The sequence below is a fragment of the Gopherus evgoodei genome, chromosome 10 (genome assembly GCF_007399415.2).
Source record: "Gopherus evgoodei ecotype Sinaloan lineage chromosome 10, rGopEvg1_v1.p, whole genome shotgun sequence".
NCBI lineage: Eukaryota > Metazoa > Chordata > Testudines > Testudinidae > Gopherus > Gopherus evgoodei.
Window position 1 is genome coordinate 79,711,680 of NC_044331.1, and position 14,446 is coordinate 79,726,125.

At 43.7% G+C, this 14,446-nt stretch overlaps 1 protein-coding gene across 4 annotated transcripts in view; it reads left to right on the forward strand.

Moving 5' to 3' along the window:
- Positions 1-288: 288 nt before the first annotated feature.
- Positions 289-14,446, forward strand: part of EPN2 (epsin 2) — a 65,760-nt gene continuing 51,602 nt past the window's right edge. For 3 of the 4 annotated variants that reach the window (XR_004002380.1, XM_030578164.1, XM_030578167.1), the window contains exon 1: positions 1,353-1,416. The gene's annotated coding sequence lies outside the window, so the exon portion shown is untranslated. Of the gene's footprint in view, positions 317-1,352; positions 1,417-14,446 lie in introns of those variants that run through there. The other variant, XM_030578165.1, reaches the window with a different exon arrangement.

Genomic DNA, 14,446 nt, shown 5'->3' on the forward strand with positions numbered 1-14,446 from the left:
AGTCCCTGGGGTGGGGGCAGGGAGTGGAGGGGAGAAGGGAGAGACTTGTGGTGAGTGGGGACTGCTTGGCTGAGTGATTTTCAGTCACTCCTGGGAGTGGGTGTGGTAGGGTTTGGGGAGGGGAACTAAGAATGGTGGTGGTTTTCGGTCACTCCTCTGGCAGGGTGGGGCTGTCAGGATGTGACAGTCTGTGGGAGTGACATTTGTAATGTCTTCTTGGAGCACACACAACAAAATCCTTCCTCACACGAGGGAGACTGTTAAAAATCTGCCTTAAAGCTACTGCCATACATGGCCTTTGGGGACATCCTGCCAGGTGAGTGTACTTCCATGATGATGGGGAGCTAGAGGAGGACCCGGGGGTGAGCCACCTACTGCGGTGGGAAAGGGGAGATGGACTCTTGGCTCTTTACAGGGATTGGGGAGCTATGTGGGGGGAGGTCAGAGGTGGGTGCCCTGAGGAAGGAGAGACTTAGATTTGCTGTGGTCTGGGGGGGTGTGTGGTGGGATTTCAAAGTTTGTCTGCAAAATGACTGGGTTCCCCCTGCCCAGTCTGTGCATTAACAGATTAGGATCCCTGGGAAGGGAGAGTCTGTGATTTCCACGTGCCCCCAAGGGGGACAGAGGGCTTGGGATTTCCATGCACCCCGCAAAAGAGGGGAGAAGGTCTGTGATTTCCACCCCTCAAAAGGGGGGGAGAGGAGCTGTGATTTCCACCCCTTCCCCCCAAGAGGGGGAGGGTCTGCGATTTCCACCCCTCAAAAGGGGGGAGAGGGCCTGTGATTTCCACTCCCCCCCCCCAAAAGGGGGAGGGTCTGTGATTTCCACCCCTCAAAAGGGGGGAGAGGGCCTGTGATTTCCACCCCTTCCCCCCAAGAGGGGGAGGGTCTGTGATTTCCACCCCTCAAAAGGGGGGAGAGGGCCTGTGATTTCCACCCCTTCCCCCCAAGAGGGGGAGGGTCTGTGATTTCCACCCCTCAAAAGGGGGGAGAGGAGCTGTGATTTTCACCCCTTTCCCCCAAGAGGGGGAGGGTCTGTGATTTCCACCCCTCAAAAGGGGGGAGAGGGCCTGTGATTTCCACTCCCCCCCCAAGAGGGGGAGGGGGTCCGTTACCCCACCATGCACAGTGAGCGCCCCTCCCCCCATGGGCTCGGGGCGGGGCCAAGGCGGAGGTTCTTTGCCCGCGCGGCTCCGCCTTTCGCTCTCCGCTCTCGCGCCCGCGCGTTCCCGCGGGGAGGGCGGCCTCGGGGACGCGCCCGGGAGTCGGCAGCCTCTACCCCCCGCCTCCCTCCCGCCGCCGCCGCCATGTTGGATGGTGCGTGTGGGTGTCAAAGCCAGCCAGAGGCGGCGGCGGCGGCGGCCGGGCAGCCAGACCCCCGCGCCCGCTCCCAGCCCCGCGGCGGAGGCGGCAGCAGGTCAGCCAGGAGCCGGGCGCCCCCGCTGTCCCGGGCATGGGGGCAGCTCCCCGCCCCCCGGGGTGATGGATGGGAGCGGGGCTGGCAGGGGACCCCGACAAGGGCGGGGGCGCAGCTGCCTTGGCTAAGGGGGTGCGGGCTGTGTCTCTGAAGGGGGGTGCGGGGTGTTTGATGGGGGAGCTAGGGGTCAGGGGGTGTGGGGTGTATCTGGAGGGGGAGGTTTTGGGGTAGCGCGTGTTGGGAGGGGGCAGTTTGGGGGGTCGGGATGAGGGGGTAGGGGTGTGTGGAAGTGGCGGAGGTTTGGGGGTACAGCGTGTTGGGAGGGGGCAGTTTGGGGGTCGGGATGAGGGGGTAGGGGTGTGTGGAAGTGGCGGAGGTTTGGGGGTACAGCGTGTTGGGAGGGGGCAGTTTGGGGGGTCGGGATGAGGGGGGGTAGGGGTGTGTGGAAGTGGCGGAGGTTTGGGGTACAAGCGTGTTGGGATGGGGCAGAGTTGGGGGTCGGGATGAGGGGGTTGGGGTGTGTGGAAGTGGGGGAGGTTTTGGGGTACAGCGTGTTGGGAGGGGGCAGTTTGGGGGGTCGGGATGAGGGGGTAGGGGTGTGTGTCTGGAAGTGGGGGAGGTTTTTGGGGTATAGGGTGTTCGGGGCAGTTTGGGGGGGTCTGGGGCTTATGGGGTGTATTTGGAGGGAGGAGGTTGTGTGGTGTGGCTGGTTGGGGGAGGTTTGGGGGGGAGGTTAGGGGCTCAGTGTTTCCAGAGGGCAGTTTGGGGGTATGGGTGTGTATTTGGAGAGGGCAGGTTGTGGGTATTCTGGGGGGAGGTTGGTTTTGTGTGTGTGTGTGTGTGTGTGTGTAGAGCAGTGGTGGTGCCTAAGGGTGTGACTGGGATGTATTGTATGTAGCTCTGGGCCTGGAGGGTGTGTGTGGGGGGGTTTGGGGAGGAGAGAGTGTTGGTGTTGAGGGAGGTCTGCAGTTTGTGGGGGTAATTGTAGGGTTTGTTTGAATGTCATGAATGCCCTTTGGGTTCTCAGTAGCCATTGTTGTCTCAGGATGGTAACAACAACTAGTTCCCATCATGGCAGCTAACTCTGTGATCACAGATTTCAGACTTGGAAGAGTATTTCTAGGATTAGCAGAGTCTTTATTACTAAGGAAATTATTTTCTTACAGTTTTCCTTTGTGGTGTAACATATATTGTGGTACTGATTAAAAACTGCCTGAAGGGATTCACCATAAACCAAAAAGTTTGGAGCCTCTGTTTCCATCTGCATATGCCACAAAGCAAACTTCATGTTTCAAATTTACCTGGCTACAGGTTTCACTTTGATTTTGTTAGGTTAACTTCAATCAGTTTACTCCATTTAAAAAAAAATTCTCAAGTTTTGGAGACAAGTTTTGGAAACTGTATTTTGTTTGTCAAAGTAGATGTATGGATAATATCAAATGTGGCACCAGTATAATATTTTTCTAGATAGACTCATATTAAAGGTGTTGAGTGTTGTCCTCCCTCTCCTCCCCCAGTTTTGGTGGACTTGCTGCTGCAGATTAGTTGTAGGTAGTCAGTGTGCATAGTTAGCTGTGTTTGAACTATGTTAAATCTTATTATTGTCATTTAAATAAAGGATTATTGCATATTAGCAATGATGAAAGTCTCTTAGGTCAGAATTGTGGGTTTTATATATGTATAAAATTGATAATTTGTTTCTGGTAGCACTAACAGTATGCTATGTGTTTTCCACTTAGTCACATAAAGTATAAAATTAGTTACTATTGTGGTTTTCTTTTCAACTCTTTGAGAAACTGATATTCTTGTATATCTTTGCTGAAAATACATTGTTTATTTTAGTATCACTGTTTGCTCTGACTCTTCAGATATATTGCAGACATCATGAATTGTGTAGACTGGGGCTTCTGGCTCAGGATGCTAGTCATTCTGATTCTTTTAGTTTGAGCTTTGCGTAATGATTATCTGCCCAAACATGTTTTTCTTTTATGGTAATATGGAGCTTCTTTTGGATGATTCTATACTGCGTAAAATATGCAGAACATGGTCTTAGAAAATTGGGATGTTAGAACACAGTAAAATGTAAAACTTTGCACGCAAAGTTTTACGTTTTTTAGACTACAGCTTAGTTTGGGCAAAATAGAAAAAGGTAAATCTTTTGTAATCCTTTTTCTGTAATGGATGAATACTATCATTACACTCTTACTTCCTAAATGCTATGTTTTCAACTCATTTTGCAATAAATTATTTTCAGACAAACTCAGATGTCTTCATTTCTTTTGATCTTAAATGTTTGTTGCGTTGGCTTTTCATACAGAAGAGCACTAACATATACCAGTGAATGATCAAAAGTTTTAGCTATTGGTAAACCAGGCTGATGAATTTTCAAGTATAGATCAATATTTTAATGACGTTTTCAAAGCTACTAAGGTTTAAACTGTCCCTAAATATGAATGTCCCTAGGTTAGCTAGATTTCATACCAGCAGGAAAGCATTGTGATGAAGTTGGCACCAATACGTAGGTACCGTTGCCGACTGTGCTTGCCTGACTGATATATAATAAAGTAAATAGAAGCATACACTAATATGGAATATCATATCCTACACCTCTACCTCAATATAATGCTACCCGATATAACACAAATTCGGATATAATGTGGTAAAGTAGTGCTCTGAGCGGGCAGGGCTGCGCACTCTGGTGGCTCAAAGCAAGTTCAATATAACACAGTTTCACCTATAAATCGGTAAGATTTTTTGACTCCTGAGGACAGTGTTATATTGAGGTAGAGGTGTATATGGTGTTACATAGCAAAGATAAAAGATTATTTTAAGCCAGTTTTAAAGATACTGACAAATGAAAACAAATGTTAAGATTTGTAATGGTCACTGCCAGGTTTTTATTAAATATAATTTAATAAAGATTTTAGGATAAGTTACAATCTACAGAAAAAACAGCAACTCTTCAGCCTTTCAAAACCATAGTTACAGAATGTCACCTACTCTCTTGGCCAAGCCGCTGGTAGAAAATCCAGTGTATCTGGCTTGTATGAGTGCAGTAATGCTGTCTTTCTGCTTGGCCTTGTTTTGATGTGGACAGGAAAGGTATCAAAATGTACTAGTATCCTGCTGTCTTAAATGCTTCCAAGAGCAGGATTTTAGTGTATTTTGATACCTTGCCAGCTCATAAGAATGCAACAGGTACAAATAGAGAGGAACAATGTGCATGCTATTGTAAAACAAAATGGATAGGTCTAATTTTATGCTTCCCAACCTTGATGATGTCCTTTTATTGGGCTATAGCATCAGTGAGTGCTGCATAGTATACTTTAAAACTCCCAGAATTCATGATTTTTGGGTTGCTGGTATAAGATTATTTTTCCTGTTCTGTGAAAAAAGAATATTTTCAAGCCACGCACTTGTTAGACAGTATGTGAATTCAATGATCACAGCTTTCTTGATCCTGCCCTAAAATACAGGTTTAAAAACTGAGCCCATTAGCAAAGGGGGCAGCATTGGTGAAAAAATAAGCAAGCACCAACTTTTTTTGTTCTGGTATTCTACTACTGCAGTTGTAATGGATTCAGAGCTCTGGGTTTCAGTTGGCTTTATTAGATAATGTTTCTAAAGTGTTGATAAATGGAGAGATTGTGAGATTAACTAAACTTCTGAAGTTAGCTAAAAATTCCTTTAGAAAGGTGGCTTTTACAACCCATCCATTGAGCTGCTCTCCTCAGCAAGACTGATCTAAGTGAATGGGCTCCTTTTAAACATTGTTTATCAATTTATTGAAATGACAAACTGATAAAAGAAATGTAAATGTTGGTATTTTGTCCATATCTCAAAGCTTAAATGTTTATCAACATTTGATTTTAAAAAGCACAGCAACTTAAAAAAAATTAGGCTTCAGTCTGAAAATATTTTGCCCTACTAGTGTTACAAGTAACTCTTTAGGGTATGTCTGCATTTGAATGGTAATTTGAATTAAAGTAGGTTATGAATTTTTGAAGTGCATTAGCTATTCCTGAATAACTCTGAGTATAGACAAGCTTAGAGAAGCATAATTGAAAGATTAGAGGGAAGAATTCTCTATCTTTTCAGTTTGTTCACTTTGTGCATTTGGCAGCACTGTGTGCATGGTCAGTTTAATTTTTGCCCCATAGCATTAGCTATTTTCCTCTTGTTAGTACTGATTTTTCACACATCGACTGATGAGAGACTATTATAAGTCATAGGCAGATGTGATTTTGTAAAATCATAAACATTGATGTGAGTACTTAGGCATATGTAATGCCTAAAACTACTTTTTTAACACCACCTTTCAAGTGGTTTCTCTTTAACTGTAAGTAACTTACATGTCTGAGCTGTGATCCTGCAAACTTTCATATGTGCTCAAATTTACTCAGGTATATACATGTTTCACTTTACATGTGTTTGCATGATTTGGGCCCTGGTAAATAGAGACAGTTTAATGTTATAAACTATTTTTGTGTGTTTCCAGATTGCTTTGCAGTTGTGAATCCAGTAATATTTTAATTTTGATTGTAGTCCATCTTTACAGGGTTTTTACGTAGAAAGATACTTGTCAAACATACAGATCAATTTATTAACTATATAATACATGCCCCAAATTGTGAGGATTTCCTTCTAAATATTATGTAATATATGAAAAGCATAAGGAGTTTGAACTAGTTAAGTCTCTCAAGCAATATTCTCTGGATCCCTTCTAATAGCATCCTAGCTTCCGGGTGGTGATAGGCACATAGAGCTGAACAGTCTCAAGTTTTAGAAATATCTGTTTTCCTTGAGCTTCTTAATATTTGTTGGTCTCAATTCCCGTATTAGACTTCTTCCTCTGATGTTGCACTATTCTCCCTGTAGATTGTCAGCTGCTCCTTTCTATGCTCCCAATGCTGCTTTTGTAGTTAGCTTTATTAGAGTTGCCTGCAGCTGCTGAGTGCCCTGAAATGTAGGTTTATTTTAATAAATACAGAATGTTGCAAAGCATAGTAAGTATAGGATGGCTTTGCTCCAGAAGCCATATTGTAGAGGGAGTCCTTGAGTTGAATCAACTCCCAGACAGACAGAGTAGGGTACAAAAAGATTTTATTGTCTTTGTTCAAGATCTCCTATTCCTTCTACTACTTTGGCCTCCGCAATCATACCATATCTTGTACAGTTGGATACATGAATATGTTTTTGAATTGTATTAATGTTTGACACCTGAGCAAGTTCTGGTATGCTTTTTCCTCTTCCTATAAACTTCATCACCCTAAGCATCTAGATCCAAAGTCTTGACAGAAATCGTCTCGCATGGTACCCTGCAATAGGTCTACTTATCTGCACATTAAGGGGCTATGTTTAATTTTTCTAGCCTGTAGCACAGCATTTGGGTTTTTTCATATCAATGCATTCACTGTTAGCAACTCTCAAAACTCTTTTGCTAGATTGTCTTAGATTCTATTTATCATTTTACTGCACTCAGAAGTGTGCTAGGCACCTCTCTAAAATGTCACATCTTTTCTTTTATCAGATTGGTAAATCTGCAAGTCAGTTTGCATTGTTTGGCGTCCAATGTGGTGATAGTTAAATGCAGGGTCATTTTTACCATGTGTGTGATTCTAGAAGTGACTGTATAAAGATAGACATGGAGCCTGAGGATCTTGGAGAAGATGTCGCATCTCCATCTTTTAGGTCTGAAGAAATGCCCCCCCCGCTCAACATTTAATTCACCTAATTACTTTATGACGCCACTCCTCATTTTGACCTAATAAGCTGTTCCTCCAAATTCTCCAGATATTCTCTTACATAACTTAGTTTTAGAAACCACTACATTATCAGTCTTTAGTGTTTCGGCAGCTGAACATAAAAAGGAAAATCAGAGCATTTATGTTCCTTGGGCCTGTTCTGTTTGGCTGTTAGTTACCCTCTCTGAAAGACTTATCTAAGATTTGTTGTATCTGTATTAGCCTAAAATAGCATTAAGGATGGCATATAATCATGATATTTAAATTCTTCTTGTTGTTTCTTTATTGCATTAGAAATCTTAATTTTGAGACTTATGGTCAGTTGTGTAGTTTTCTGAACATTTACAAGTGCTATAGTGTTAGAACAAACAACATTTTAAGTAGGATCTTTGCAGAGAATTGTATAATCTAAGGCCTGGTCTACACTACGCGTTTAAATCGAATTTAGCAGCGTTAAACTGATTTAACCCTGCACCTGTCCACACAGAGGCCCTTTATATCGATATATAGGGCTTTTAAAACTGATTTCTGTACTCCTCCCTGACGAGAGGAGTAGCGCTGAAATCGGTATTGCCATGTCGGATTAGGGTTAGTGGGCCGCAATTCGACGGTATTGGCCTCCGGGCGGTATCCCACAGTGCACCTTGTGACCACTCTGGAAAGCAATGTGAACTCAGAAGCACTGGCCAGGTAGACAAGAAAAGCCCCTTGAACTTTTGAATTTCATTTCCTGTTTGCCCAGCATGGAGCTCTGATCAGCATGGGTGGCGATGCAGTCCCAAATCCAAAAAGAGCTCCAGCATGGACCATATGGGAGATACTGGATCTGATCGCTGTATGGGAAGACAAATCTGTTCTATCAGAACTCCGTTACAGAAGACAAAATGACAAAGCATTTGAAAAAATCTCCAGGCTATGATAGACAGAGTCCACAGCACAGTGCTATGTGACAAGCGTAACGGAAAGCCAAAGAATCAAATGGATGCTCATGGAGGAAGGGAGGGGTTACTGAAGACTCCAGCTATCCCACAGTCCCCGCAGTCTCCGAAAAGCATTTGCATTCTTGGCTAAACTCCCAGTGCCTGAAGGGTCAAAAACATGTTCCCGGGTGTTTCAGGGTATATGTCGTCAATTTGCACCCTTCCCTCCCCCCCGCCCCCCGAAAGAAAAGAGGGAAAAAAACGTTTCTCACCTTTTTTCAATGTCACCCTATGTTTACTGCATGCTGCTGGTAGACAGGGTGCTGCAGTGCTGAACACCAGCATCCCCTTCCCGGTGGCAGATGATACAATATGACTGCTATCCATCATCATCATCAGCCCGTGAGTGCTCCTGGCTGGCCTTGGTGAGGTCGGCCAGGGGCGCCTGGGTAAAAATAGGAAGATATGAATTTACTATGCCTTTAAGAAAGCATTTTACCCCTGCTTTCAAAAGTCAGAGCATGTCATATAATTTGGCATGTATAATATTAAGAAATATAATGCCTGGTGGTAATTCTATACTTCTATGTTGAAAGCAGATTTTTGAAGGATGTAGAGTAGGATTGTTCTATGGGCTGCTTTTAATACCTATTTTTTTGTGTTTTTTTAAAAAATATTTTTTAGTTTATGACCTCAATCCATTAGAATGCTTAAGCCTATGCTTAACTTAAAACATATGAGTAGCCCTGTTGACTTGGGACTACTCACATTCTTAAAGGTAAGTACTTTGCTGGATTGGGGCCTGTCATTATCTTGGATAATGAATCAAAATGGCTAAAATAAAAGAACATATACTTGAGTATTCTGAATTCAGCAGTAGATTTTGTTCTAAATACCCAAACGTACAAACTGGTCTGAATGCTACAGGATAGTTCAGCCAGTCTTCTTTTAACCTTTCCTGGTCTGTTTGCTAAGTTTGATTCTTCTGCAGTCCTTTTTTTATTCTTCTGAAATCATATCCACTAACTTTTCTATGAAGAGGTTTCTTTCTTTATTTAAAAATGACTTGGAGGACAGGGAAGGGAAGCCTTGTGCTGTTTTCTATGACAGCGCTACATACATGAAACCTTTGTCAGAAACATTTTTGGAGATTTTTAACATTAAAAATTCAGACTGAAAGTCTAGCAGTTGGGAGGGAAAAGGATTTTCAGGTAGGGCTTTTGTCTATGCTAGAAATCTGTACTGTGACTGTAAAGTATAGTTAAAGCAGTACAACCCCCCTTGTGTGAACGCAGTTATATTGGTATAAAGGAGCTTTATACTGGCATAGCTATTCCTGTAAGTGAAGGGGAATAACTTTACCAATGTGTCATCTTTATAGCAGTATAGTTGTATTCACCCTAAGACTTTTACAAGAATAACCATATTGGCTTAAAAAAAAATCAGTCCTAACTGACATAGTTATACCAGCATAACTTTTAGGTATACTCCAGGGCTTTTGTTTTGACTCTCTTCCAAAAAAAAATAATAAAAAAATCTTAAAGCCCCTTTTTATCTTCAGTGCCTAATAAACATGAGAGACGATGTTAAATGCATGAGGTCCATGAAGATCAATTTCTGCTCTATTTTTGTCAAAACTCCTGTTCTAATTATTTTTATTAAAAATAGTGACTCTTGCATTGGTTTCTCTGCATGGAATTCCCAGATAGGAGGGATTTAAGCTCCACCGTCTGCTGACACAACCACGGTTTTCATGCTAAGCAGATATAATAGCATTCCCCTCTCAATCACACCTTCTTTACTTACTGGTTGCTACATTGTTTTGATTAAAGCTGTTACATTGCTTCTCCCAGCCTGGAGGGCAGGGGAGAGGAAAAAACTCATTACAGCTTGGTGATTAACATATTTGTGGCATTTGTAATGTCACTGTTTCACAGAAAAGTTTCAAGAGATGCTGAGGTAATAGGGGTGTGTCAGAAAGGCAAACATCAAGGAGGAATGAAAGTCAGAAGAAAAGTATTTAAAAATATTAGAGGGATTTAAAGACATACATGCTTACATATAAGAGCTGTTAAAAATTTAAAAAGTGTTGGATGTCACCTTTAAACACGTTATTCAGTTAAGATGTGGAAAGCTCAAGATGTGACCAGCGCAGTCTGTCTACTCCGGCAAGTTTCTGCGCAGTAAAGCAGCTTTCTGCATTGTAACTTCTGAGGTGAACACACTGCCAAGCCACTTAGTGCACAGAAACTGCACAGTTGCAGCACTGTTTAAAAAAAGAAACCCCCCCAATGAGAGGCATGCAGCTTTCTGTGCTGGGAGTACAGCGCCATGGTGCCAGTGTAGATACCCTGGTTGCACTGTGCTCCAAAGGAGAAGGTTGGATATGATACCTGGACATACACAAATCTTTAACTATCCTGGGACCTTCCCTTCCCCAAACACCTCTGGTAGGGTGACCAGATGTCCTGATTTTTATAGGGACCGTCCCGATATTTGGGGCTTTTTCTTATTCCCTCCCATCCCATCCCAATTTTTCACCCTGTCCTCAGTGCTGATGTGGGTGTTTTTTGTTTTTGTTTCTCTCTCTCCTCTGGTGGTTGTTTTTAATAAAATAATTATTTTGGTTTGAAAGCAATCTTTATTCCATTAATTGAAAGGAAACAGAGCACTGCAAAGCAACAGGCAATTTTATTACACATTCATAGTGCACCGTCTGCACCAATCACAATCACCTTCTAGCATTACAAGCGCTGCACTCCCAAACATAGCAACAAATATTAGTGGCTTTCAGCTTCAGATTGCTTTCTCAAGGCATCCCTGATCCTTTTGGCCCCATGCTGCGCCCCTCTAATAGCACTGGTCTCTGGCTGTTCAAATTCAGCCTCCAGGTGCTGAGCCTCAGCAGTCCATCCCTGAGTAAAGCGTTCACGCTTCCTTTCACAAATATTATGGTGCGTACAGCACGCGGCTATAAGCATAGGAATATTGTCATTGGCCGGGTCCAACCTCCCATGTAGGCAATGCCAGTGGGCCTTGCCAAAAGCACTCTCAACAGCCATTCTGCACTTGCTCAGCCTGTTATTGAACCGCTCCTTGCTGCTGTCAAGGTGTCCTGTGTAAGGCTTCATAAGCCACGGCATTAAAGGTTAAGCAGGGTCCTAGGATCTCAGTGGTCATTTCGACTTCCCCAATGGTGATCTTCTGCTCTGAGAAGAAACTCCCTGCTTGCAGCTTCCTGAACAGGCCAGTGTTCTGAAATATGCGTGCGTCATGCACCTTTCCAGACCAGCCTGCATTAATGTCCATGAAATGCCCACGGTGATCCACAAGGGCCTGGAGAACCACTGAGAAATATCCCTTCTGATTCTACTCAGTGGCTAGGTGGCCTAGTGCCAGAATTGGAATATGTATTCCATCTATCGCCTCTCTGTAGTTAGGGAAGCCCATTTGTGCAGAGCCATCCATAATGTCATGTATGTTGCCCAGAGTTACGGTCTTCTGGAGCAAGATGTGATTCATGTCCCTGCACGCTTTCGTCAACATGCGTACAATGGTCAACTTTCCCACTCTGAACTGGTTAGCGACTGATCGGTAGCAGTCTGGAGTAGCCAGCCTCCACAATGCAATCGCCACGCACTTCTCCAACAACAGAGCAGCTCTCTTTCTCGTGTCCTTGCGCCGCAGGGCTGGAGCGAGCTCATCACACTCCCAGGAATGTGGCTTTCCTCATCCAAAAGTTCTGCAGCCACTGCTCATCATCCCAGACATGCATGACAATGTGATCCCACCACTCAGTGCTTGTTTCCTAAGCCCAAAAGCGGTGTTCATTGTGGTCAGCACCTCCCATGAATGACACAAGCAATCTTGTATTGTAGCTACTACGTGCGATGAGATCAATGTTGCATTCCTCTTGCCTTTGTAGTTTAAGGAATAATTCCATTGCCACTCATGATGTGTTAGAGTGAGCAGCATATTGGTCAACAGTGAGGGATCCATTCCTGCAGACTAAAGAGGCAGAGTGCACAGTACACAAACTGTTGAAAGATGGTTCCAAATGTGGATGGAAGGACAGGGTTTGCTGGGATATGAAGCAATGCATTATGGGGCACTGGGATAGGACCCAGGATGCTCCATGGCCCCCTCTGCCTTCCCACAACTCTTAGCGGCGGAAGAGGAAGAGATGCCTAGTGGGATAGCTGCCCAGAGTGCACCGCTCCGAATACTGCTGCAAGAGTGAACACGCTATTGTGGAGACAGCTGACAGTGATGCTCTAACTCTGCCAGTGTAGACATACCCTCGTACGCTGAGGCATTGTCTGTGCCGGAGAAGTTCTTGAAAATTTAACCATTCATGCTAACATTGGTTCAGTTTTACCTGTTTTGACACTGAGAGTGCTGATGTAATCAGCCTGTTGGTTTCTGACGCCATTTTCAGTACCATGTTGATTGGTCATCTTGTGAGCTGAGTTAGATGGCATAGTGCTGAAAGTGATGCCAGCAGCCACTGGCAGACTACTTTAGTACTTCCAGTTTTTCCCCCAAGAACTTCCCTAGTGTAGACAAGGTTTTACTCTACACACGTCTATAGATGTGTCCTAAGCTGCTATTTATTGAATAAGTGGTGCTGAATCTTTTGTGCATAAGCAGAACTGGTGCTGATATCAGTAAGAGTAAACAGACATAAGCTCAGCTGAGCACTGCTTTGGAAACTATAGTTAACTCTTGAGGTTGATCTGCAAGAAGTACTCTGCCAAAACCAGGGAAGCTCAGACTTGAGATTCCTGACATCTGTAAAGTTTAAAAAAAACAGAATAGCCTCTCTTCTGTGCTTTTGTTGGAAGACCTGTCAGGTAATCTTTATACATCCTGCAGAAACACAGAATTCCAATTACTCCCCTCTATTCCCCCCACACACCCCTTTCACATCACCTTTAAGACAGTGGCAGTTTCCCATCTTTGACAACCTGTCTTTCTTATTCCCATCCTAATGTTCCACTTGTATGGACAGAGCAACAGTGAATTTAAAGTACTTCTACCTTTCTGTGATGCTAGGTTATGAAACATCAGCAAGCAAGTGTTTTATTTTGTTCAGTTTAGCTGCTGTCTTGTGTTTAGAGCATTATTAGCATTTAGGAAAAAACTCTCCTTGTGGTATAGCAAGGAGATTGTCAGTTCATAGCTCTGTAAAATGGATAACACGGACAGATCTGAGAAGGTTGAGTCAAAATCCAAGGCACTGTAACATTTGCAACAGCCTTGTATTAAGGAAACAATGGAGTTCTTGTTTACAAACTGAAACCTCACTTCAATATTTAACAATATCCTATTTAAACATTGACAAGCAGGGAAAGGCATGGTCCCCCATACCCTTTGCAGGTAAATGGACAATGGCAGCTTCTTAAGAGCAGGCTGATGACTCTACTAAGGTAAATGATGTCATCTGCTGCAGCTCTTCCAAGGATTTGATTGGCATGGAAACACTACCAAGCATTTCAAAGGGGATAACAAAATTGAGGGTGATCTTAATACACCCATTCCCCCTCCTTTAATGAAATGGTTGCTGTCAGCTTAACTCGGAGATGCTGGAATTTTACCAGCTTAAAATGCAGTCAATAACCGGTTCAGCACAATGTTTTTGTACCCACACATTTAGGGGCAGTATTGACTGATTCATAGCCCCTCTGCCAGTAGATGGACATCAATAGGTTAGAGTAGTGCTTCTCAACCTGCAGCCCAATCAGCGCACAGCTGTGGCCCATGTGGCATCCTCAGGGTCCTAGTAGTAGTATATATATGTGTGGATGTGACCCACATAATGCACAGAGAGCTGCATATGTAGCCCGCAGTGGTAAATAGGTTGAGACTCACTGGATTAGTCTCCTGTGTGATTTGACTCGCTGTAATGGAATGCTTGTGTGGGAGGGGTCTCTAAGCAAAAGAGTAAAATGGCCAAAAAGCACAAGAGCAAGCTTGACTGCCCCTTCCTCAGCTGAGGAAGGGGCAGAGTTCATTCAGAGATGAAGGAATCTGACAAATCTGTGATTAAGAGAATAATTAACACTCTGGGAGTATTTCCAGAACAAGAGGAAGAGAGTGAAAGAGAACGGTTGTTTTTTTTAAAATAAAAAAGTCTTCATGCTTTGCCATTCCTTACTCTTCCTCCTTATCCTGTCAGTTGTGGTCAGCAGCTCTTGTTCTTCATGTCTAAGTTTTCTTGTCAAAGGAGTCCTCTAAGCTGACACCATTGACCTACCCACGCCTACTGTGAGGGGTTAGGTCAACCTATCTGTGTTACATGGGGCACAACATTTTTCACAGCTCTGAGTGATGTAGCTAGGCTGATCTAATTTTTAGGTGTAGACC